The sequence below is a fragment of the Haemaphysalis longicornis genome, unplaced genomic scaffold (assembly GCF_048455015.1).
Source record: "Haemaphysalis longicornis isolate Haplotype H1 unplaced genomic scaffold, Haemaphysalis longicornis Haplotype H1 scaffold_2, whole genome shotgun sequence".
Taxonomy (NCBI): domain Eukaryota; kingdom Metazoa; phylum Arthropoda; class Arachnida; order Ixodida; family Ixodidae; genus Haemaphysalis; species Haemaphysalis longicornis.
The window spans coordinates 186,898,308-186,922,025 of NW_027526295.1; the positions used below are offsets into that span (position 1 = coordinate 186,898,308).

A 23,718-nucleotide genomic window follows, 5' to 3' on the forward strand; every position below is an offset into this window, starting at 1 on the left:
CCTCCTTAGGTTGATCCGGAGCAGTTTCTTTTTCTTTGCACCACGTGACCTGAGACAGTTTTGTCGTGAGAGTAGGTGAACTGCCTATCGTCTAGCCAATAGCCTGATTAGCCATGTTGTACAGGTGGCAAAGTGTGTGGCAGCTTTATTTAGATAAGATCGGAAATTGAATATCAATCTGAGATGTCCCTCAAATTGGGAAGACAGTTGTGGCCGAGTTGTTCGTTCCCGCTTTGGAACCAACGGGGTGACCTGCATCGAAGCCAGGATGACAAATCGCGTAAAAGGTAGCTATGAACAAAAAAAAAAAAAAAAGAGGGAACATAATGGGCAAATGAAATTATGCGTGACGTTTTACGTGGGTGTGAGTAAGAAAAGAAACTTAAAACAAATTATGGCCAACTCAGAACCGTGTAGAAGGAAGACCACCGAAGCTGCATTGGTGGATAACCATATTGAGTTAGACATTGGCTTAGCTACTATGTTTCTTGATTAAATCCCACAAACTTAACCTGCTCAGCATTAATTCTTATTCCCGTGCAGTTTGTTTCGGAATAGTTTCGATAAACAATAGTTACAGCCGTTTTCTGTGGCCATACTCCCTCCCTCGACGGCCATGTATTGAAAGCAGAAAGTAATTCCGTAGCACTGACAACTACTCTCTGAACTAACTAATTACCACACGCTAATGAGACTCGGTGCAGTGATAGAGCTGGCTTAGCGGCCAATTACAATATTATTTCATTTAAGATAACTGTCATGCATTGAGAAGTACAGAGAATTTTACGCTAGTTCAGGAGTGAGAACGAGCAATTCTGGCGACGCCACTGGAACTTTTTACCGCTAAGCTGTATATGCGTCTAATACCCCCCCCCCCCCCCCCCAAAAAAAAAAAAAAAAAATTGGCCGCGTATCTGCTCCTTTCGTTGCAAATGTCGTCAAAAGACGATAGTCTTTATCGGCTATTGCGAAGTAAATGCCTCCCTTCGCTTTGCCGCTCACCTCTCATGTTGTTCCTCTTGCGTCGCGCTCCTCCCAAGGTAAAGACGCCAAAGGTTTGCTTAAATCATTTTACATTTCCCGCGTTCCACTGCTCCAAACCGGGTGTCTCGATGCGAACACTGCTGTACGGCGGTGACGCGCGTTAATCGAGGCGCCCTACTTCAACGTTTATATAACCGCGTTTCCCTACTCCACGTGCGTTGCAAGCAGAACGTGGAACCTATCTAGTGGAACCTTGCGTAACTGTTGCCGGTTGATTTCTTAAAATGGCGCAAGAAACTATAGTGGCGCGGGCGACAGTAGGCGACGGCGAAGTGAATTCTTTTTCTGCAGTTGATGAAGTATTTAATTTCGCAAAAGTCAAGCATGTTTGATTTTTTTATAAAGGAACACTGCAAATATCACTTCTGTATTGATTTGCTGTCTCATATTTGCGTAATGTCTTGTTCTTCTTCAACAATGTTGACAAGTATGAACCTTACACCGGACATAGGCGGGTAGATTTAGCTGTGACTATATAAGACTAATGGGCAGGCATTGTTTTGCTTTGGCCGGGTGGCTGAATCGAGTCACAGACAGACAGACGGACAGACATACAGACATACAGACAGACCAAAATTTCTGGGTTTAAGGAGCCCAAGAAAGACCATCGTCTTTAAAAAAAAAAAAAAAAACACGCATACTTGGTCCGCCATCTGATAGGCTTTACGGTTTACTCTTGCTAGAGACTATGCTGTCCGTTGGTAGGTGACGGCTCCGTCTTCTGCACGCCTCAGTTTATTAGCGGCGTTTGTTCAGCGTGTCAAACAAATGGATAAGAATAAAAAAAAAAACAATTCTGCAGAAATTCAGAGAACTATCTACTAATGCGTAGCACTCTAATACCGCTTGTCTGAGAGTGTGAGTTTTTACTCACAAAATTTTCGGTTTTTCTAAATACTGTAGGACCAATTATCTTCACTTACGCTTTTGTAACGATTCGAAGTGGAACACTCGCGGAATCTGGATTAATATTGAAACGCAGGTCGTTATACGGTTTGCCGTTTTCCGTATTCCATGTTTTCGTTATTTATTATTTTTTTTTCAGAATTGCATTCGACCAATTATCTTCATTTGCGCTATTATAACGACTACCGGTGGAACATTCTCGAATCTGCAGTATTGCGGAAATGCAGGGCGCTACACGGTTCGCCACTTTCCGGAATAATTTTATATTTTTCTTAATATTTAGTTTTTTCAAAATTCCTTTCGACCAATTATCTCCATTTACGCTATTATAACGACTACACGTGGAACTTTCATGAAACCTGCATTATCATGTAAATGCAAGGCGTTACGCGTTTCGCCATTTTCCGTAATTTTTTTGTATTTTCTTATTTTTTAGTTCGTAAAAATTTCCTGCGACCAGTTATCTCTATTTACGCTGTTATAGCGATTATTGGTGGATCTTCCGCGCTTATCTTCACTTTTGTGGAAATGCAGGGCGTTGCACAGTCCTGGCTGGGGGGCGGGAGTGTACTCGGAAAAGAATGCTACGCAATTAAAGGGCGTAAGTCCGCTATGTTTTAATATGTCTTATATTGCCCCTGTAGGATTGTTTTCTCAGCAATGCATGTCCGTTGAGAGGTGAAGCCGAATATAGGGGGAATCGATGTAAGCTTGGTCTTTGTAAGCTGTCGTTGTCCGCACAAAATGTCGTTGTCCGCCCTCTCCGTCAGAGAGATTTAGCATATTGGCGCGCTTATATTGGCGCGTACCATGACCCCACTGCGCATGCGCAGGCTCGTTATGTACGCGAAACATCCACTTTCCTCACCTGATCACGTAATATCGTGGCACTTTCCTGGCCGACATCTGCATTCGTATGCGCAGCTTGCCGCTTCTGACGCGGCACTCAAATTGGGAAGAATGAAATGTAGGGGATGTAATTATTCGGTTGGCTCAGAAAGAAAACCATGCTTTGTCTAATTTACCTTACCAAGCACATTTATTAGCCAATTTATAAATACGGAGAAATATTTTGAGTGACATTCGTAAAAGCTGCACATAATCGGACAGCATGGCGAACAGGAAGAAACTTTGTTAAGAACTTTCCGAATGATTGAGTTGGCGTGGTTAACAGGGCTACTGTTCAATACAACCACCTTGAGTCTACCGACCGCTCTATTAATTCACAGCGTCAAGCAAAGCTCACCGCTGGCTTGCTACCGAAATTCAAACCAAACGTCTCTTATGGTTACGACTCGTGAGGAGTAGGCGCATTGTGAGATTTAAAAAAAATGGAGCTGCTTGCACTACTGGGGCAATGCTAGAGAAAGATCAGAGCTGGCGGCCCCTCTCTCCCTTCGCAGGAGGCCCTGCTGTTGCACCTCACATGGATATGCGAACTCGCTACTGAAAGTTCTCCATGACTGGCAGGCCCGGATCGTTTTGTCCGCAGGCTTTCACATCTCTACCAAAGTGGACCGCGTTAGCAAGCGCTAGAACCGGCAGCTGCCGACTTCGCGAACTATGCGTCTGTTGCGCGAGCTTTTCTGTGCTTCGCACTTCAGGCGCGAACGCACGTGAACTAGCGAGGAGGATACCACGCGAGAGATCACGCCACGAACACTGGGCCGAGCGTTCTCGAAGGTCGAGCTGGCCGATTACGGGCGTTCCTCAGGATGCGCCCGCTCACATTCACTCGGTATTTTGTAGCGTGAGCTACACTGGCCGAGGTTGAGCAGTTTGGCGTGGCTCCTGGAGTGCCGTGCTGCGCATGCGCGAGGAGCAGTGACGTCTCACGGCGCACCGCTGGCGTGCCGGAGCCGCCGCCACTGCGGTTAGACTAGACTGGACTGGACTGGACTGGACTGGACTGGACTGGACTAGACTGTACTGGACTGGATTGGATTGGATTGGATTGGATTGAATTGTGTTCAATTGGATTGGATTAGAGATAGTTTTAGTAGAAGTAAGCATGATAATCGGCTAATCCTAGACAACCAGGAAACCTAAAAATAACCAGCTGAACCTTAGCTCACGCTACGTATATCCTGGCATAGCCGAACTAAGCCATTGCTAATTTTCTCTTCGTATTTTTGCCAGCTCCTCAAGTGGCGCAAGACAACGCGGAAGCCTGGACGGCGCCGGGTGCTCCTCACAAGGCGCAGGCTCACGTGCGCTCGGTATTTTTTTGTTTTGTTTTGGTATGTTTTTTTTTTTTTTGCGAATGCCACCGGACCAAGCTCAAGCTTGAATAGCTGTGCTGTTAAACATTCTGGTGATCAAACTTAAACCGCAAAAAGAAACACCCTCAGAAGTTCTGAACTATCGACCGCCAAAGATGAAGCGAGGAATTAACCGACGTTGAAGCACACTCAGTTAGGCCGTAAGTTGCTCTCAACAAATACGTCTTGACGTGCCAGCTTTTTCTGTATCTGAGAAATGCCGCAGTGATGCCTCTTGTTCCTCACGTACCGATATTGCAGGCGAGCCCCATCTTGCTAGTGCTACAAGCGACGTGACCGGATCGCCTTTATAGCTAAGTGAAGGCTATTGTAAATGCCTGATCTAACCGACACAAACCAAGGTACACCCACGAATGGAATGAGATTGCCGCAAGAATGACAATTGTTTTGTGTTATGAGTTTCGAACGGAAACTGCTTCACGTAACATGTGATAAGCCACTCCTTTCACCACTAGACAAAACAAAATGTAATTGTTTGCGGGTTTGTGGTAACGACAGGTGACTCGTGGGCATTGTTCGTCAAAACTTGATAAGACGCTTGCAAGTTTTATTATTTTCTTGCTGCTGCGGAGGGAGGATCGCCTAACCGCAAGGTTAAAACGATGCTGGCGGCACGTTCTAACATTGGCTGCTCAACTAGAATTGTTTTTTTTTTCTTTTTCATATTGATAGCTACCGAGAAAAAAGCGGTTAACTTCGTTGCTACGGTTGTCATCCACAGCAGTTGGGTTCGTGACCGCGTTCGGTTGAGCTATCAGAATCGAGCGGAATTCGCTTCTTGCAACGTCATTTTCCTCAAACTATATCTGATTTGAAAGCCGCTTAGTTAGCTGGAGCAAGCACGAGCCAAGCGTACCTCTTCCAAACAGTTGCAGGACTTCAGCTTTCGACGGCTTCCAAAGCGGCCGTCCTTATGCTATGCACGGAACTGCTCCTGTTATAAGCCATAACGTGTTTTCCGCCTCGACCGGAGGAAGGAGTGAAATGGGCGGATATTAAGAGAATTTCCTAACAAAGCGCCGGATTCTAGCGCCGCTTCTTTTCATAGTGATAATTCCATAGCCATATTTGGTCATGAGTAGCATTTTAGTAGTAGTATTTTATTGTTTTTTAGTCTTCTTTGGTTTGTTTTGTTCTTCTTTTGTTGTTTGTATCTGATTTGTGGGGAGATTTAACAGATTCAATTTTATTTCTTCACTAATTTCAATATTTTTAGGTTTTTTGTATTTTTTAGTGCTTCACATTTTTTGAGGTCCATTATCGCTTTGTGCGCTATTATAAAGACTAGATGTATTATCTGCGCAAACGAACGAGAGACGTCTAAGTCGGAAATGAACGTTGTTTATACTGCGGCCAGTAAGACGCTCAGCAGCATTAGCGCCGCGCTCGGGAACAGATCCAAGAATCTTGTATTGAGGACGAAGATCTGGGCGCCAAGACGAAACGACGCTACGGTTTGGTGAACAAACACGGGCTTTGAGCGAAAAAAATACACACATACAGGATAGACGGGACGAGCGCAAACTTTCAACTAACCTTTGTTGAACAGACCACGCATAAGCGCAATTGTAATCTGGTCGTTTCCTAGGAAAGTGATTGCGGGGCCTTCACCGACTATGATATATGTTTGTTATAAGTGCCCATGAGCCACCTGATAACAATTGTTGTTATATATGTGGTCTGCTTAGTCAAAGTTAGTTGGGAGTTCGCACTCGTCCGGTCTATTCTGTATGCGTGCGTCGTTTTCGCGCAAGCCTCGTGTTTGTTCAGCTAAGGTGTCCCAACTCGCCCAACAAGTTCCGCTCAACGATGCTACGGTTAGCAGTCTACATTCATGGTGTGAAGATTCCCAAGCCGGAGTTTATAGAAAAGCTGCACCACAACACATTTGAGAAACGCTCTGGAGCGTTCTCTCTTCTTCTAAAATTTAGTCGCAATATCAAAAACAGTAAAAAAGAAGCTCCAGTTAACTCAGCAGTAAATCATAAGCGGGGGGAAGCAACGCAATGGGAAAGAAGTGCACGCACACCATATCGAAAGTAAACTTCGAATTCAGTGAACCATCACTGGTTCATTGTTCAAGTTCTCTCGAACCATATCGTAAGTACGCTTGAGTCAGCTCTTCTCTGGCGCAAATCTCTCCGCGTGCTTTGCAAACTGGTAGACGAAAACTGGTGTTCGCGATTTACTTATTTTTCCCCTTTTTATTTATTATCAGCTGAACACACTCACTGCTAAATGTGGATGTACGCTTCCTACTGGCGGTCGAAGCAAAAGCGAAGCTTTTGTGCTAAGCTTCAGCTAATTCACAGCCGTGACCAAACTTGACGACGTATCAACGTAAGGCTCGGGAGAGTTGGTCTTCCGTTCTCTAGAATGCACAGCGCATAAATACAAGAGCGAGAAAGAGAGAGCGACGCACACAGGCACTGAATTTTAACTTACGGTTATTGCTGGGATGTCTGTCATATAAATACGGCAGATATGAAAGCAACAAGGCTGCGTTGCCGTGCGAGTTTCGTTCATTTGTTTTCGTGTGTTATGTTTGCGTTTCCTTGTTGCTTTGATACCTGCTTTATTGATATGCCAGATGTCCCAGCAATAAACGACAGTTAAAAGTACGCGCCTGTGTATCTCATTCTCTTTCTCTCTCTCTCTCTCTCTCTAGTCCTTGCTTTTATGCGCTGTGCATTCAAGGAATAAATTCCAGGGCTGTGCAAGCAGACACGTAGAACGCTTGCTGTTCTGCCGCATAGATGATTTCTCTCATTCAGAATAGGGAATTAGTATGTGTGTGTGTCCGTGTATATATAAGCATACGTGGGCTTGCATATTTGTGCGCCTAACAAATCGAAAGCAATGAATTATCTATTTAACGAGTAAACTGATTCGTGGATTGATTCGCCACTAACCTTTTAGAATCTCCTGGTCTACCTACGCTAGCGAAAAGAGCCAAACATGCACGATTAAAATTATACACAACCCACTCAATAACTGCAGCCATATCCGATGCATCGAAATACATCTCCCTAGCAGAATCCAGACCACTTAGGCACAATCACGCATGCACCATTACGAATACGCATTTACCATGATTGCTTCAAGCATTACTTTTTTCTTCTGTGAATAAGGAAATGGAATAGTTTACATTTTTCGATTACCAGTATACAATCATTCTCAGAGTTCACGTCAAAATTCTAAGACATGTTTTGTAAGTAATATTCCAGTTTCTTTCTTCTCTTTTTCGTTCCTGATCAGCCGTATTACGGTTTTACAAACGTTTTTTCCTGGTGTAAAAAAATGTTCGCAACAACTTAGGTGTGCGGAAACGTATTTGTTTTTCCTGTACCAACAATCGAGTTCCACGTTACCGGCGTGTATGTTCCTTGTGGTGCACTATTGCCGGTACCGTTTCGTTTGCGTGCAACTAGCGTTGTATTGCCTGCTTGATAAGGAGTACTGTCTGATATGCCACCTGTAAGAATGTAACAACTTTTCACTTTTGGTATGTAATTACGTTGTTTTTCAAAATGTATCTATTGAATTTTGTAAAGGTACCGAGGCCCCTTTAGACATTTTTGCCTTCTGCCTCGGTGCCCTCTTAGACATCAAGGTGAAAACAGCGCATAAAAGACGAAGACAGAGAAGGGAAAACGAAAACACAGTGTTGTCTTTTATGCGCTATTTTCACCATGAACATTTACGAACTTGCCCAGTTCGCCGCACTCTTAGACATCGCCTGAGAAAATATGCTGCCTGTAAAATTGTAAAAATGCAAATGGTGTTCTCTATATTTCCGAGGCTATGACCTTCTGCTTTGGTCTCGTATGAGACTTGCAGGATCGAAAATAAAAAAAAAATAATAAAATAGGTCAAGTTTATTACTTGTTAATCTAGTTATCAATAGCGATAGGTCTGTTTCGCTTGGTTTTCATGAAAATTAGCTCACACCTTCCACACTTGCCCTCCGGAGGCGGCGGCCATCCATGGCGAGACCGTGCGATCAAGCACCGGCGAAGCAGCCGTTACTTCCTCGCCTAGTCAGGTGGTACCACTGTGGCAAGGCTCCGAGCGTGCGCAGCTGCGATGCCTCTCAGCAGCGGATCACGTGGCGATCTGGTCATATGAGCAAGTCTTTCCCTACATCGTGTCCAAATGGGGATATGGCTGACAGCCGAGTGTCTTACGAGTGTGGCCTATGCAAAAGTAACGATCATCATATCACATCACCTACGTGCCCGACCGAGCGAAAGGCCACCGAGACATTACGTCGTCATCAAAACTACAGGCTCCAAGCAGTCAACACAAACACATTCAACGTTCCGACAGCTAACCGTTTTTCGGCCGTACAGTGGGATGAATAAGACCTGTCCAGACCTCGCTAATTTGGGTTCTGCACCCGAACAACCACTCTGCGCGTTGAGGAGGTCGCCGCCGCCGAAAGAATTCTTGCCGCTTACACCTATGCCAGAACCCGATGATGTCGACACGGCGGCTGTTGATGAGCACATTGCACACCTCTGAAGTCACTAAACTCCGGCGGCACCAAAAGTTACTTTTGTGCCGGAAACGACCTGAGCAATTCGCAGACCTGCCTTCAACACCCTCATCTAGGATGCGCCAGCCGCAGCCGTATTTTAGACCCCAAAAGTCGTCCGCGATTTTCGACAACTTGACCTCGTCGCGCCTGCGTTTTATGGTTAACCAGCTATCCCACCTGACAGTACTGCTAAAGCGCTTGGACTCCTAATCACCCTAGCGACTCCACGTGTATCCGGTGCCTTACACTGGAAATGAAGGGCCTGTCATCGAATATTGGGGAGCTAAAGTCTCGTATCTTCAACAGCAAGCTGTGCGTCTGGGCTCTGCTGCTTCAAGAAGCAAACGCTCTATTTCGTGCTTCAGTGGTCATGTGTCTCCATCTATGGTGGATCACTGTGTTCACGCTGCGGCTCCTGCGGGAAAGGTGGCCGTTTATGTGACGGCATGTTACCCGCAAATTAAACTTTCCCTAGAAGAGTGGTGCAACTAGTATCGGGAGGTAGTTGTAGTCGCAGTCTAAGTTACAAGGGCAGCAGGGGTCGTGTTTTTTGCTATGTGAGGCCACCAAGTGGTTCTCCCTAGCGCATTAATTTGTGCTGGCTATTGGCTATTCGTCAGCAATACCCAAGGTGCACAATTTTGGTAAGTGGGAACTTTAAAGTGCCTTATCCCGAGTGGGGTTACCACGTATCAAGTCCACGTGGCAGGCGTGTGCGGGATGCGTTTGCAGATGCATCCTTTGTGCTGCTCAACCAACCCGGTGCAGCGACACGTGCGGTGCAGTATTCTCGCCGGCGTCTTATGCCCTGGACCTTACTTGGTGGTTGGGTCCAGACACTCGTTTATGGCACATGGAGCCCGACTGCTGGGGGAGTGATCATCGCCCCACCATCATAGGACTACACCCGTCGCGGGCCCGCCGGCTGCGTCGCAAGTGCAGGGTCGTGAGTTGAGACAGCTTCCAGTCTAGGCTGGCTGCCCCGTCTGTGGATGTGGCAACAGATTTTGTCGACAGGATACGAAGTGCGCTCAATTGTGCCATTACTACCACATGGGTGGGCTTGTATCCCATGGGCCGAATATTGGCCTTCTTAACCTGTGGGCTGCTTGCAGGCAAACAGATCTGGCAGCCTATCATGATCCTTCTTCCCCTCAAGCCCGCGTGCTCTGGCATTTCCTAACAGCTAAGGCGCACCACGACGAAAGGGACCTGTCGCGCCGTCAGTAGCACACTTGGTGTGAGGGGTTTTCTTCGAAGACGTCCGATGTTTCCCTCTGCGAACAATCCGGGCGATGGAACGTGGACGGCGACCCCGGGTCTGGCTGGCCATGCCTGCTTTGCCGCTAGGCTATGTGCCGAAGATTTTACCAAGGAAGCGGTCAGAGCATTTTTTTTCCGTTTCGTGATGTGACACCTGCCCAAAATTGCCTGCCTTGCCCGAGATTCCTCCCTGAACATGTGCACAAACCTCAAATGCCTTGCCGTGCCAATGCCAAAAGCCGTGCCAATACCTTAGACTTACGTCTAAGGTATTGGCACTGCTTTTAGGATGGCATAATTGCTCGCAGCAATAGATTAAGCGAAGCGCAAAACTGCGCCTGGTCCAGACGCTATTTCTTACAAAGCCTTCAAGAATTTAAACCATGATTTGTTCACTCAGCTCCTCGATTAAATCAATGAGGCATGGTTTAGTGGTGTCATTCCTGGCAGCTGGAAAGCAGCGCATGTCGTTACCATACCAAAATATGGCAAGCCCGCGATGGCATTAGAAAACCTTCCGCCAATATCACTTACAGCGGCGGTTTGCAAGTTTAGAGAAAATGCTGGCCACTCGCTTATGGCGGTGGCTCGAACAGCATGGGTATCACCACCCCGCGCAAATCGTATTTCGCCCATCACTTGACACAAAGGGCTGGCTTAGCGTTTTCGCAGCATTAACATTAGCGTCAATCTGCAGTCATGGTGTCCGAACCATCATAGCAATAAACTTCCAAAAAGCGCATGACGATGTCAGTCACGCTGCTACCCTGGACTCAGTTGATATGCTCCACCTTCCCATGCGAGTGCGGCAGTTCGTCCAGTCATTCCTTCAAGACAGGACATTTGCCATACGCCTTCATGGAGTTGGGTCTTTTGTTCCTGCACGTGGTGTGCCCAAGGGATCGGTATCGCCTCCAACCTCGTTTAATATGGCGTTAATTTCATTGGCATGGCGCCTTCACGATAAACTGGATGTTAAATTTCGCATTTACGCTGATGACCTCACCATGTGGAGCACTCACCATGGCCTGGAAACTCAAGTGAGTTCGCTGTTATCATCCCTAGATGTCACCGCAGCCTTTGCCTCTTGGGTGAGCCTTCATCTTTCAGCGAGTAAAACAACATACACATCCGTTGCAAACCGCTGGGGCAGCCGAAAGAAGGCGTATCTCAACCATCAAACATAGTAATACTATTGTTTGTGGAGGCCCACAACAGCTGCAGAACGGTACCGCTCCTTTATATCGACGTTACTAAATAGTGCAACTACAGTTTAATGTTTCATGTTTCATTTCAGACATCCAATATTGCATTACGTTTCTCATAAATTTAATTTGGGCGACAAAATACAGCACTAGCCGCGCGTGTTTGCCGAAAGCCGTACTCACGCTGAACGTTTCGCAATTTCAATTAATCAAATCGCATTTTCTTGCGCCATCGTTTGCAAACCATGAAAGCTCCTGGAAGTCCGCCGAACTTCGAGAACAGTGAAGTCAGAGATTAGATGAGTGCCCAAAATGTAGAGCTCATTGCGCAATGCTTAAGCAAACTTGCTCGCTTTCGACAGCCTCGCTGAAATTAAAGAAGCCCCCTTGGGCACTTAAAATCTGTCCATTGCAGGAAAGGGAAGAGAGGAAGCCATCCCGAAAAACACCGTCCAGCACCAGACGCCTGCCTAAACGTGGATAACGGCGGTCAATGGGACATTTGCGCACTAGCTGCCGTCCTTGTGCAGTCCATTAGCCATTAGTTCCCACAAGCGGGAGCAGCCTTCAACCTTTGGCGAAGTGCTAATGCGGCACAATTTTCTTTTACCTGAGTGTATTAGTGCAGGCGGCTGTCCCGCTTTGAGACGCTGCCTCTGCCTCCTCTATTCGCTATCTGTGAGCTCTGCGCTCATTTAAAACACGAATAATTATTACTTCGACGTGCATCATCAATTATCCGCTGAATGTTTTTTTTCTTCCGCAGCGCTGTCCATACCCGGTACCGCCTTCAACTATGCTTTTTAAAGATAAATGTAGCGCCTAAGACGGAGAACACAAAGAGCCATAACAGAGGCCATGACTTCAAAGAACACCTTGTTCAAAGTTCAAAACGTCTCTTCAAAAAGTTTAAAGGTAGACACCTTCCGCCGTATTACAGAGTAGCAGAACAAAATTATGTTAATTTGCATGACAAAGAGGGCTTTTAAGGAGGCGCTTTTGTAGGCAGATAGCCAGCTTTGAATTTTGTCCGAAAATATAATTTCATCTCGTACTCCGGATGTTTGAATAGCACCGAGCGATTGCTCTCAGGGGAGGCCCCTAGCTATCATACAGATAGTTGGAATCCCTCCGCGAGTTTTAAACTGTAAGGATGATAGGCAGAAGTTGTATGGCAAGAAAATGATGCTGATTACACCGCTAAAAGCTATGCGCGTTTCCAGTCGTCGTCATTTGTTTATCACGCAGACAGGGGAGACACCACTCAGCCCAATAAGCAGCGATAATTTGCGTGGTTTCCCAATACATATTGCGTGTGAGACCTATCTCGAAATTGTACAGGGTTGCTAAAATGCCCTGCCTGACGGATGTTCCTTACCTGGCTAAAAATACCCTACTTATGATAAAAATACTAGCCTTAGCTGTACGTAAAATATAAACCGCACCTTTGTGTTCATTACAAACTTCTGTAGACAAGTCTACTTTAAAAACTACTCGCTTGTTGCAATTAAGAGACAAATCTAGGTCGAATCTAGGGATCTAGGGACGAATATAGGGATGAAACTAGGTAAGCTTAAATTTTGGCTTACTCTTTGTGGCTGTACCAGCGCTCGGCAGCATTGCCAAGAGCCTTTAGTTGGCCGCACGTGTTGGAGACAAAGTTTTTTACAAAAGTATTCTGGAGAAGTTATTGATGCAGCAAGCATGTAGCATTATGAAAATCGTGGGAAGAGTGCCCAAATTGTATTAGTTCCGTCATTGGCTTGGTGTACAACGATGTAGTGAGCCAGAAAATACGAATGAAGCCGCAGAAATCCCGAGATAAGCGTTTGCAAGAGATGTGAAAGGGACAAGAAAGGCTGGAGCGAATAAAAAATGGAATATTACGCATCGGGTTTATTTTTCTTGTTTTTTTTATTTTTAAATATTTGTAGCAGGACAACGTACACTTTTTAACCTGGCTATTATGGCAGAGAAAATTAGCCGTTGCACAGAACCTCTAAACGCAAAATGCAACACTTTTTCAACTTTTTTTCCATATCTTAAAAATGCTTTCAGAATGTGGTCAACAAACACACCCACTTCTTAAAATAGGGGGTACAAGATACGTCAGCTTAAACTCACTGTTCTGCACATCAGATAACTTAAAAACTTGCTCAAGAGTTTTTTCTCTCTTTCCATGTCTTGGCGTTCATCGAGCGGTCAAATTACGTCATTGCAGCGATGTCGCTGCTATTGGCCGGCTTCCTTCAAGTTGCAGCAATAAATTAATTCGATAGCCACTTTTAAAAAATCTCCACAATAGCAAAGCAGAAACGGAAGGCAGATCTGCGGCGACTAGCAAATCACGCATCGAGTGCTTCTCCGTGCCGGTAATAAGTGCAGCTTTGGCAGTGCTTCCAGGCATGAAGGAAAAAGTGAACGCGTTTATCGGAAATGTTAGAGTCCCTTTGAAGGTGCCGTAAATTGGCCGCGATTTGAAGCAGCCTATCGCTAGATAAGTGCTCTTTTTCTTTCTGTGTTTGCATGTGAATTCTCGTCACCATTCAACGAAGCTTTGAATTAGCTTCTGGCCTCTGACGCAGCCTCCATGACGCAGCTGGCACGGAAGGCTACAGCGCCGGCATTGGCGGGTTCCATCAAATGCTGCAGCCAATCATCGCTTTCGGCTCTGGCTAAAAGCAAAAAACGCCCGTGTGTACGAGATTTCGGCGCACGTTAAAGCTCCCCAGGTGGTCGAAATGAATCCGGAGTCCTCCACTACGGCGCGCCTCATCGTCCGCGTTGCGTCGGCGTGTTAAACCCTACAACCAATCAATCTTCGGGCTCTGGGGAAAGCCATACAGTTTCTTATTATATACGCTAGAGACGAATCTGGCGCTAGCGTCTACGCGGCCGTCTGGGTCGTCATGGGCCGCCATTATGCCATGCGCTCGCCTTAGTTTCGTCATTGGCTTGGATTGAAACGTATTAGTGGTCGTATGTCGGAACACAGTGCCACAAAACCGCCAATAATGATTTGTTACTATATAAGTAAAATAAAATAGGCTAGTTTTAAAGCTAAGGGAAAAGGAAATAAAGCGTGTTTTTGCCGGAACGGTTTTGCCTATTACTCTGCAGGCCAAGCTGGTAGTTAACAACGGTGTTAATACTTTGGGGGAAACTTATTAGAGACTCTTATGTCATTAATTTTATCATTATTTCAAGTAATATGTTGTTTGAAGAACTTGGAAATGTTCTTGAGCGTGCCTATGAAAACGTCGCCTTCGTGGTGAACCGGTGCACCGACCGACAGCTACAGTTTAACAAAACTTGTTGCGAAGCGAGCTGGTTCATACTTCAAGAAAAAAGAGAAGTTGGCATCAAATAGTCGTGGAGGGAGGCAAGATAGGACCTATACGGGCACCCGTATCTGTCGTACCTTGTCTTCGTCGAAGTACGTTTGGCTTCTTTTTTTTTTTCGTCAGCTACAACTTTCGCGGTGGCATATTACCCACTCATTCATACGCCCCTTCGACAGCGGCATGACCAACGTTAGGTACGATCACGCACTGCTGCTCTTTCACCAAGCACGCAACTGCCACGGCTCACGGCTACCACAGAAGAGGGAGCAAGTCGGCTACCTCGTAGCTCGTAGACGCGTTGATGTATAGTAAAGAAAGCAAACCCCCCCAAAAAACCGCTTAAGAATCCAACTGTCATGCCAAGCCCAAGCTAGAAGCGGGGGTCTTCCCAAAACTTTTCACGACGACATGGATTTCCAGGTGAAGTTTCCTCTTGAGTATAGAGAGAGAGAAAGAAAAGCAAACGGAAAGGCCGAGAGGTTATCCAGGCTTAGGGCCCGGATTGCTACTCGACACTAGGGAAGGGGTGTGCGGGGGATGAAAGAGAGTATACTTAATAAGAAACTCTATGGGGAAAGCCCAAATTGGACGAACAGCTGAGCCGAGCCGATGGCTGCGCGTACCTCGGAGTGCAAGGACTTTGACAAGTGTCTCTAGGTGGTTTTCTTCGAGCTCACCAGCTTGTAGCATCCATAGCGCTTCGAGGCGCCAGGAAAGGGCGAAATCTCGAACTCTTATAGCCTTTGCAACCCCATTTAGGGACCCTTTAACTTTCGCAACGCCCCGCGAACATCCATCTCAATTGTTCAGCCGCTAACTTGAGAGAATGGCGAAACAGTGCGTGAAAGTTATAAAACTGGCGAAGCTTGCACTAAGCCGCGCAAGGCTTGAACCATAGCGAAGCTGCAGCATTTATTTCTACGTGAGCCCTGAAGGCCACATAACCACGCATTTGCACAAGTTTGAAATCGTTTATTTACATGTTTCCTCGTCCCTTTGCAATGTGCCAGTAGTAGTAGTCGTCATATGCATGAATATCATCATGTTCCTCATGTCAAGCATTACATGCACGGTAGCGCTTGACGCAGCTGGGGCGCAGCGGCGTTGCGTACGGGCACGACGCATGCGCGCCGTTCTGGATTCGCATCGATGATCCGTGGAGCAGGGGTTTCACCCGCTATGGCGCTGCTGGTTCCTAGGCAACGCGATGCGCAGCTCGGAGTTTTCGGCGGATTTTAGATGCGACTGCATCTCATTCACTCGCCTTGTCCCTCCATACGGCGTCGTTGTCCGTCCACACCCCTCCCCCATTCTCCTCGCTGCGCGAACTGCGCTCTCCGCCGCTCACCCCTTCTGCTCTCTGATAGCGAACACTCTCTCGCGAGGGGCATTGGATTGGATTCGATTGGATTGGCTTGGCTTGGATTGGCTTGGATTGGATTGGATTAAAGTGGATTGGGTTGGATTGTGTTGCGTCATAGCCGTGGAGGGGGTTCACGGCACGTTTCACGTGATGGGAGAATCAACCTAACGGAAACAACAACGGAACCCCCTATGCGTCGCATCTACACAGGGGTTCCCGCGAGGGGAGGTGGAAGTAATTTTTTTCTTGCTAATGCCACTGCGCGAGCTGGGGACGCTCGGCGGCCTCCGCGAGGCACGTGCTTAGGAGCGCTCAGAATTTTGTTGGTATTTTTAACGTGTTACGCGCCCCTCATTACGGTCATCTACAACAGTTCCACTGTTAATATATGTATTATACACCTCACAAAACATTGGCGTTTCGCTCAACCTCACGGAAGCAGATCGTTTGTCATTCGAAACTACGCTTCGGCAAGCTTTGCTTGAGTGCGATACAGTTCTGTTCTTCTATTATACAACTTTGCAAATAATTTTGGTGAAACCATCATAATGCACCTTCGCAGGTCGCTGCGAATCTCCGAAGCTTTTTGTAACGGCCGCTCTCATTCGTCAGAATCGCAGACGAATTGCGCACACAAAAAATGTTCAGGTAGATCTCGCACTAAAAAGCAGCAACAGAATAGCAGAAAAAATGCTAATTAATATTCTTATCGCGGCAGTGTGTTCTTGTTCCCATGTCACCAAACGTTTTTGTCGGCATTTTTGCTGAGCTTTACGCGTTTCCACACTATTCAAAGCGTTATAATCCAAGCCAATTACGAAGCTAAGGCAAAGCTGTAATCTTCCCGTGCTTCCCCTAATGGAACGGACAGTCTCGAGTGAGTCACGTTGACGCTAGCGCTGCAGATTAATGTCTAGTATATGTACGAAACTGTGTTTGAAGAGGCCGAGCAACACTTCTTCGGGGCGTAAACATTGGCACGAGCGATAGGGTCTATGCATCTAAGCAATATCTTTTTCGTTTTGCGTCAAGAAAAAGTAAGCGTACAGATCCCACTTTCCGGGATTATCTAGCAAGATCTCGTAAACAAAACCTGCTTTAAGGGAGTTAGGAGCGTGCCCATATTCAAGAGCATGTTTTATGCAGTCAAGTGGGCCCATAAGAAAACATTACTTTTCCCAAAGGGGGTAATTAGTGGCGCCGCTTTTTTGTATTCGTTCGGAAGCGCTTCTTTCATCTCTGTCCCTGCTCCCTTAGGAGGGAACGCAAACATCACAAGGCTTACTGCCTTTTTTTGTTGCAGCTTATGAATAATAACAACAAAAGCTTACTTGGAGATAGAAGCTTCAGGCAGCCTTTCACGTTCAATGTAGACTGAAATAAGAAGCTCGGTGACTGCAGCTGTTTTCTGGAAGTTGTCTGCAAGAAAAAAGGAGAAATGACGACATAAACAATTTGCTCGCACAATCACTAAAATAGGGGGGAAACACCTGAAAATAACCAGCACTCTCCATAATGCTTAGGTTATATATCAATCTAGCTATAATTAAGGGTTCTCCGAAAGAACGCACAAAAATTGACGACGCTTAACGAGCTCAGTAGTTAGGCCTCACGCACGTGCCTCAACAACCGCCGAGCTTGAGCCGCAAAAAGGAATTGCACTTTTTTATGTATATTTTTAGTGTAAAGTCGGTTAAAATAACGCCAATAGTGCCTGCGAGCACGTCACTGCACTATCTTGGATGTTAATTATTCCTTTTCGGAGCCTTGCCTGCCCGTGGAACGTGCAGGAAACGCAGGAGTGCAGAATACCTTGAATTTCAAGTGCGAAAATATTCCTCTCTGGCGCGCGATTACCTGCGGTGTCCTTGAAAGGCATTGCTGTCTCCCTCGTAGGCCTCTAAACGAGGAAAATATTTCAAAGTGGGAACATTTTTAGAGAGCTAGAGAGCACTTCTTAGTAGCTTTATAGCTGTTGTAAGCTTGGCGGAAATCATTTCATTGCTAATCGGACGTGCAACGTCTAGATTTCCAGCATTGAAATGCACCTTTGGCTGGCACGAGGAACATAAGCAAATCAAGAAATAAACAAAGTACAGAGAAGTGGAGGACAGAGAACGCGCCTATATTATTTCAGGCACGTTGAAATAGGTGTACTTCCTGTACACCTTTAATAGGTGTATAAGGTCCTGTTTGCAGCGGTTAAACGCGCCGAAACTACACCTGGGGTATAAGGCGCGCCTCACTAGAAGGCTTCGGATTAATTTTGACTCCCTGGGGATCTTTAACGAGCGCCGAAATCTCGACAAATCGGCGTTTTTGCTTTGCGCCCCCATCTGAAAAGTGGCAGCGGCGGCCGCGAATCGGATGTGCGTCCTTGGGCTCCTTAGCCACCGAGCCGCCGCGGTGGGTAGGTGCTTTTAAGTTTCGGATCATTTTTAGGAGCATCAATCAGTTATCAAGAGAGATAGTAGAAGCCGCCGAAATGGCACGTCTTGGCGATGCATGCATCAGTATGCCGTCCCTCAGTCTTTCAAAGAAAGAACTGGGTTATCTATTATCCGCAGCAGTGCTCTCCACGCGCTAAATCACGCCTTTTTGTTTGCTGTTTTAAGTGCGAATGCACTTCTTAAGCGACCCTGAATCACGCGTCCACCGCCGTCCGTCCATCCGCACCACATACCCACTTAAGGCGATTGGCCAAGAAGAGTTTTTAAGTGCGAAAGCGACCCCACTACATACCCACTTAGGGCGATTGGCCAAGAAGAGTTCCTTCGCATCACCCGTGCATTCGCACTTCCCCATGCTCCCCTTCGGGGAAATGCGGGTGAATTTTTTGTATAGATACGGTAGTTATCTTTGTTATGCGCAGTGCCTGTCTGGTTCCCATGTTGTTCTCGCAACCCGGATAATGTGTGAATGCTTATATATTTGTGTTTTTCGAAATAAATCATCAGTTGGAAGTCAGGGCTTGTCTGTGTAACGAGCCGCCGAAATGGCACGTCTTGGCGATGCATGCATCAGTATGCCGTCCCTCAGTCTTTCAAAGAAAGAACTGGGTTATCTATTATCCGCAGCAGTGCTCTCCACGCGCTAAATCACGCTGGGTTGGCTGTCCTTTTAAACTTTTGTCCACGGCGTGAAAACAAGGTTTCGTCGGGACATTGTCAGAACAATGCCTGGTGATCCCTCGTTTAGTTAGCTTCGAGAACGCAGAACAAAAATGCAGAATCATCTTCTGGCTATGCGGGTCATACTTCAAACAAACATGATGGGTGGGAAGGACAATGTGAGGTCGAGCAAACTAGGTGATTTCAATTGACCGCACGATTGGGGCGAGACATCGCCGAACCTGCTACAGGACACTGGCTCCAATACACGTAACGCTACTGCGGCTGAAATCAAGTACAATGTAAAAGTCATCGGCATAGCGGCAAACGTTTAACACAACCGACCCTTTCAGGAGGAGGGACCAGTGCTAAATGCAAGTCACATAGCAGGGGTGCTAAACACGACACTATGCAAATTCTTTTTTGCTTTCCCTCCTTCCCTCATATGTTGCTTATGTTGGATTTAGTGATAAAGTTAGCCTTCCATGATCCCTTAACAAAAAATTGGCCGCGTATCTGCTCCTTTCGTTGCAAATGCCGTCAAAAGACGATAGTCTTTATCGGCTTTTGCGAAGTAAATGCCTCCCTTCGCTTTCCCGCTCATCTCTCATGTTCTTCCTCTTGCGTCGCGCTCCTCCCAAGGTAAAGACGCCAAAGATTTGCTTAAATCATTTTAAATTTCCCGCGTTCCACTGCTCCAAACCGGGTGACTCGATGCGAACGCTGCCGTACGGAGAAGACGCGCGTTAATCGAGGCGCCCTACTTCAGCGTTTATAGAACCGCGTTTCCCTACTCCACGTGCGTTGCAAGCAGAACGTGGAACCTACCTAGTGGAACCTTGCGTAACTGTTGCCGGTTGATTTCTTAAAATGGCCCCAGAAGCTATAGTGGCGCGGGCGACAGCAGGCGACGGCGGAGTGAATTCTTTTTCTGCAGTTGATGAAGTATTTAATTTCGCAAATTCAAGCATGTTTGATTTTTTTTATAAAGGAACACTGCAAATATCACTTCTGTATCGATTTGTTGTCTAATATTTGCGTAATGTCTTGTTCTTCTTCAACAATGTTGACAATTATGAACATTCCACCGGACATAGACGGGTAGATTTAGCTGTGACTATATAAGACTATTGCGCAGGCATTGTTTTGCTTTGGCCGGGTGGCTGAATCGGGTCACAGACAGACAGACGGACAGACATACAGACATACAGACAGACCAAAATTTCTGGGTTTAAGTAGCCCAAGAAAGACTATCGTCTTTAAAACGAAAAGCGTCGTGTTGAACACTCTTCTTAAGCGAGTTATACCGAGCGTCCCTCGGCGGACCTCTAGTCACTCTTTCTAAAAGGGTTGGCTGGCGTCAAGGTTTGCCGCTACGTCGATGACTTTCTGGCTGCCGTAGACTGTAGCTGCAGTAGCTTCACGTCCACAGTAACCATTGTCCTGTCCTACTTTCGGCAATGTATCGTCCCTCTCGCGTTCACACATGAAACACTCAGTGAGTAGTCAATATTTCTCGACCTCAGGTTCTCCTTCGCAACTAGTTATGTTTGTTTGGAATGCAACCCGCGTAGCGAGAAGCCGATTCTGCCTACTTAAGTTGGCCTATTCGAAGCTAGCGGAAGAAGTGATCGCCAGGCATTGTTTTAACAATAGTGCATATTTAAAGCGCAACAAATTTTGACAAAAGACGAATGACACAAGGACAAGCGCTTTTTGTTGCGCTTTAAATTTGCACTATGGAGTACCAACTAGCTCGAACCCTCACGTTGTTAAGTTTTAACAATGTTCTGATGAAACCTTGTTTGCATGCTGGGGACAAAAGTTTAAAAAGAGAGACAACCCGTCTGAAGTGTGGTGGTCAGCGTTCATTTCTTCCGGCCTCTGTCTCTGGTAAACTGCTAACTTGGGGAAAAGCCAGGCGCGGAACTCGACTAAACAGAAAGGAAGAAGTTGGAGTGCGCCGTCGTGCCGTATCCTTTCGCACAATCTAAAAAAAAAAATTGGCCGCGTATCTGCTCCTTTCGTTGCAAATGCCGTCAAAAGACGATAGTCTTTATCGGCTTTTGCGAAGTAAATGCCTCCCTTCGTTTTCCCGCTCACCTCTCATGTTATTCCTCTTGCGAGGTGTGACAACCTGTCGATGTGAACGTCGTCTTCCCTGCTCCCCAAGAAGTGTCCAAACCAATGACCGGGTCAACCGAGCGGAAGAAGGAAACTAGAATGCGAAAAGACGCATCGCGCTCAGTTCGTGATTTTTTATTGTTCTGATGACACCGTGTCATTATCATGTGGCACCCTTTATCATGTGGAAGTGAATATATCGCACAGTCGTGGCAGTGCATAAATGACAGGCTAAAAGAATTCGAAGAACAACGCGGAAAAAACGGTGAACAGGTGTCGGGGTCTACTGCAGGGCTGTGGGTGTAGGCCACATTTTGATTATTTTAATGAGAGTCCCACGATGGCGAGACACGGAGATCAGTTAACCAGAAAAATTCCTGAGGACCGCCAGATAATTTTCTTCAAGGACAATTGTGTTGGCACTGCATCTGTGTTATTAACGAAAAAACTAACGGCAATTTTCGTCACAGCAGTGGGTTTTACCCTTCACGTGTGTCTTAAGAACGCGGGCTATTCCCGGGTCACGGTCCTTTACCTACCACATTTAGATTTTATTTTCTTTAACCTACACCCCCTTCCCCCTGCCCTTGCTTTGCTACATTTATACCGATATTAAATGAGCCAAATCGAAATTAGAATAAATGAGTTCTTAGTAGCCACGTGCAACGTCTACGTTTTGTGTCCCTTGTCCCTGCCGCGATTTTTTACCCCACGAGCCAGGCAGACGTCCCATTCGTCGATTAAACAGAGCACATTGATCGTTGATCAAATGGAGGGTCATTTAAGGGCATGATTACTTGATATAAAAATTGCAACAATTCACATGGGAAATAATAAGACGCACTGGAAGTCATCCCTCTTCTCACATAAGTCATTCCTTTCATCTTGAGACCGGAATTCCCAACCCCTCCTTTTAAGTGGGACAATGCAATGCCACCTCCTCCTGAGCAGGTTAAGGGAGATGATAACTGCCTTTTTTCATGCTGCTGTATATGTGCGAAAGAATTAGTTGATGTCCAGCGCTTGTCCTGTGTGCTTTTTTTCCTTCCCGTTCTCTCGTGCGCTAAAACATCATGTCTCAACATTGCAGACTGACCAGGAAAACTCTCCGAGCACCGCACTGGCAAAAACGCAGGAAACCACTGTCAGGTTGCTTCAAGCTAATACTTTCCCCCCACCCTATCAGGACGATTTTACGGTTTGCCAACTAATGACATCCAGTATGCAAATTCTTTCTACAACTAGGTACGCTCCCTAACATCATCCGGGAGTGTCATTACAGCACTGATTTACCCCTTCTAATCCTTCCCCTGCCCTAGTGCAGTGGAACAACATTCCTTCTAGCTTGTACCGTTCCGACCAAGCCCTTCTGCAGGCTGGGCAGTCGAAGACACCACATCGACTTCTGAATTGAGGAGACACTCCTACAGAACTGGATGCTCAATAAACGTTTTCCTACTCCCCCTACTCATAAAATGGTAACTACCAGCCAGTCCATATTGATGTTCTGAAAACTTGTGTACATCAGCTTTCGTAACTTGCGCTCTCAGGGAAAATGCCACTGGTTAATTAAAATCTAAGATTATCTTCCTCCGCGATATGAGTATGGCTGTTGACGTCTCGCTCGCAGAAGGGAGGAGGCCACGCGGGAGCAAAGAGCTTATGATTGCCAGTGCCTGCCTGCGTAGCACCCAAAGCTACAAGTACAAAATCGCCACGTGAAAGCGCGAAACCCTCCTCTCAGCAGCTTACAGTTGTGCGCCCTCAGTTTTTGTTACCCCGTAGATACACGTGAAGGTGCGTTGCCGACCGGGATGAGTGTCGACATACAAAATGTGAAGGGCTCAATGTTTTCCACATCCGAAACAAGCCAGGACGCACAAATAACTCTGGCTGTCAAAAAAATAATGACTACAAATAATTGATTTTGTGAGGACAAGTGCGCACCAACCACATGCAGCTTCGGTTCGTCGAGAGGGTGAAGACGGCAGCAAGCTCCTCTGGGGTCCTGGACTGACGACTACACTCACAGCGCTCTTATCTGATCGCAATAAAAGTTTTCCACCTCCTCCTCCCCGGTTTGTACAAGGAGTAACAGAGCCTCTGCTCAAAAATTAACGTTTAATCACGTTTTTAATCAACAAAAGATATGCATATCAGCAGCAAAATATTGAGCAAACATCTCTGATCTCTAACAGAAGCATCGTTCTGGAGTGAACGCCATAGTCTTCTCCCCTCGGCCGATCTCGCGCGAATGGGTTGGCGCTTCATTCATCAAGCCTGGTATGAACTCGCGCTCACCGTGCTTCTCGCTACCCCGAGGGGCGTCTTATGCATTGGCGAAAGACACTCGGGTCTTCAATTTCCATAAAAGTTAAAAAAATGAAGCCTCCTACAATGCCCAGTTCAAAGTCGCATGCGCAACGGGTGATGCGTAGCAGGGGGTGGGATCGATGTGTGTATGTATGTGTGTGGTTCACCAAGGGGTCGTCACCGACGCTGCTGGGCCGGAACTGGATACAGGTGTTGGGCGTGCG

At 46.4% G+C, this 23,718-nt stretch overlaps 1 protein-coding gene across 1 annotated transcript in view; it reads right to left on the minus strand.

The window, feature by feature from the left end:
* LOC144169645 (calcitonin gene-related peptide type 1 receptor-like) overlaps positions 1 to 23,718 on the minus strand; it is a 260,413-nt gene that overhangs the window by 210,621 nt on the left and 26,074 nt on the right. Inside the window, exon 2 of the mRNA XM_077698911.1 lies at positions 17,279 to 17,366. The gene's annotated coding sequence lies outside the window, so the exon portion shown is untranslated. The remainder of the gene's footprint in view (positions 1 to 17,278; positions 17,367 to 23,718) is intronic.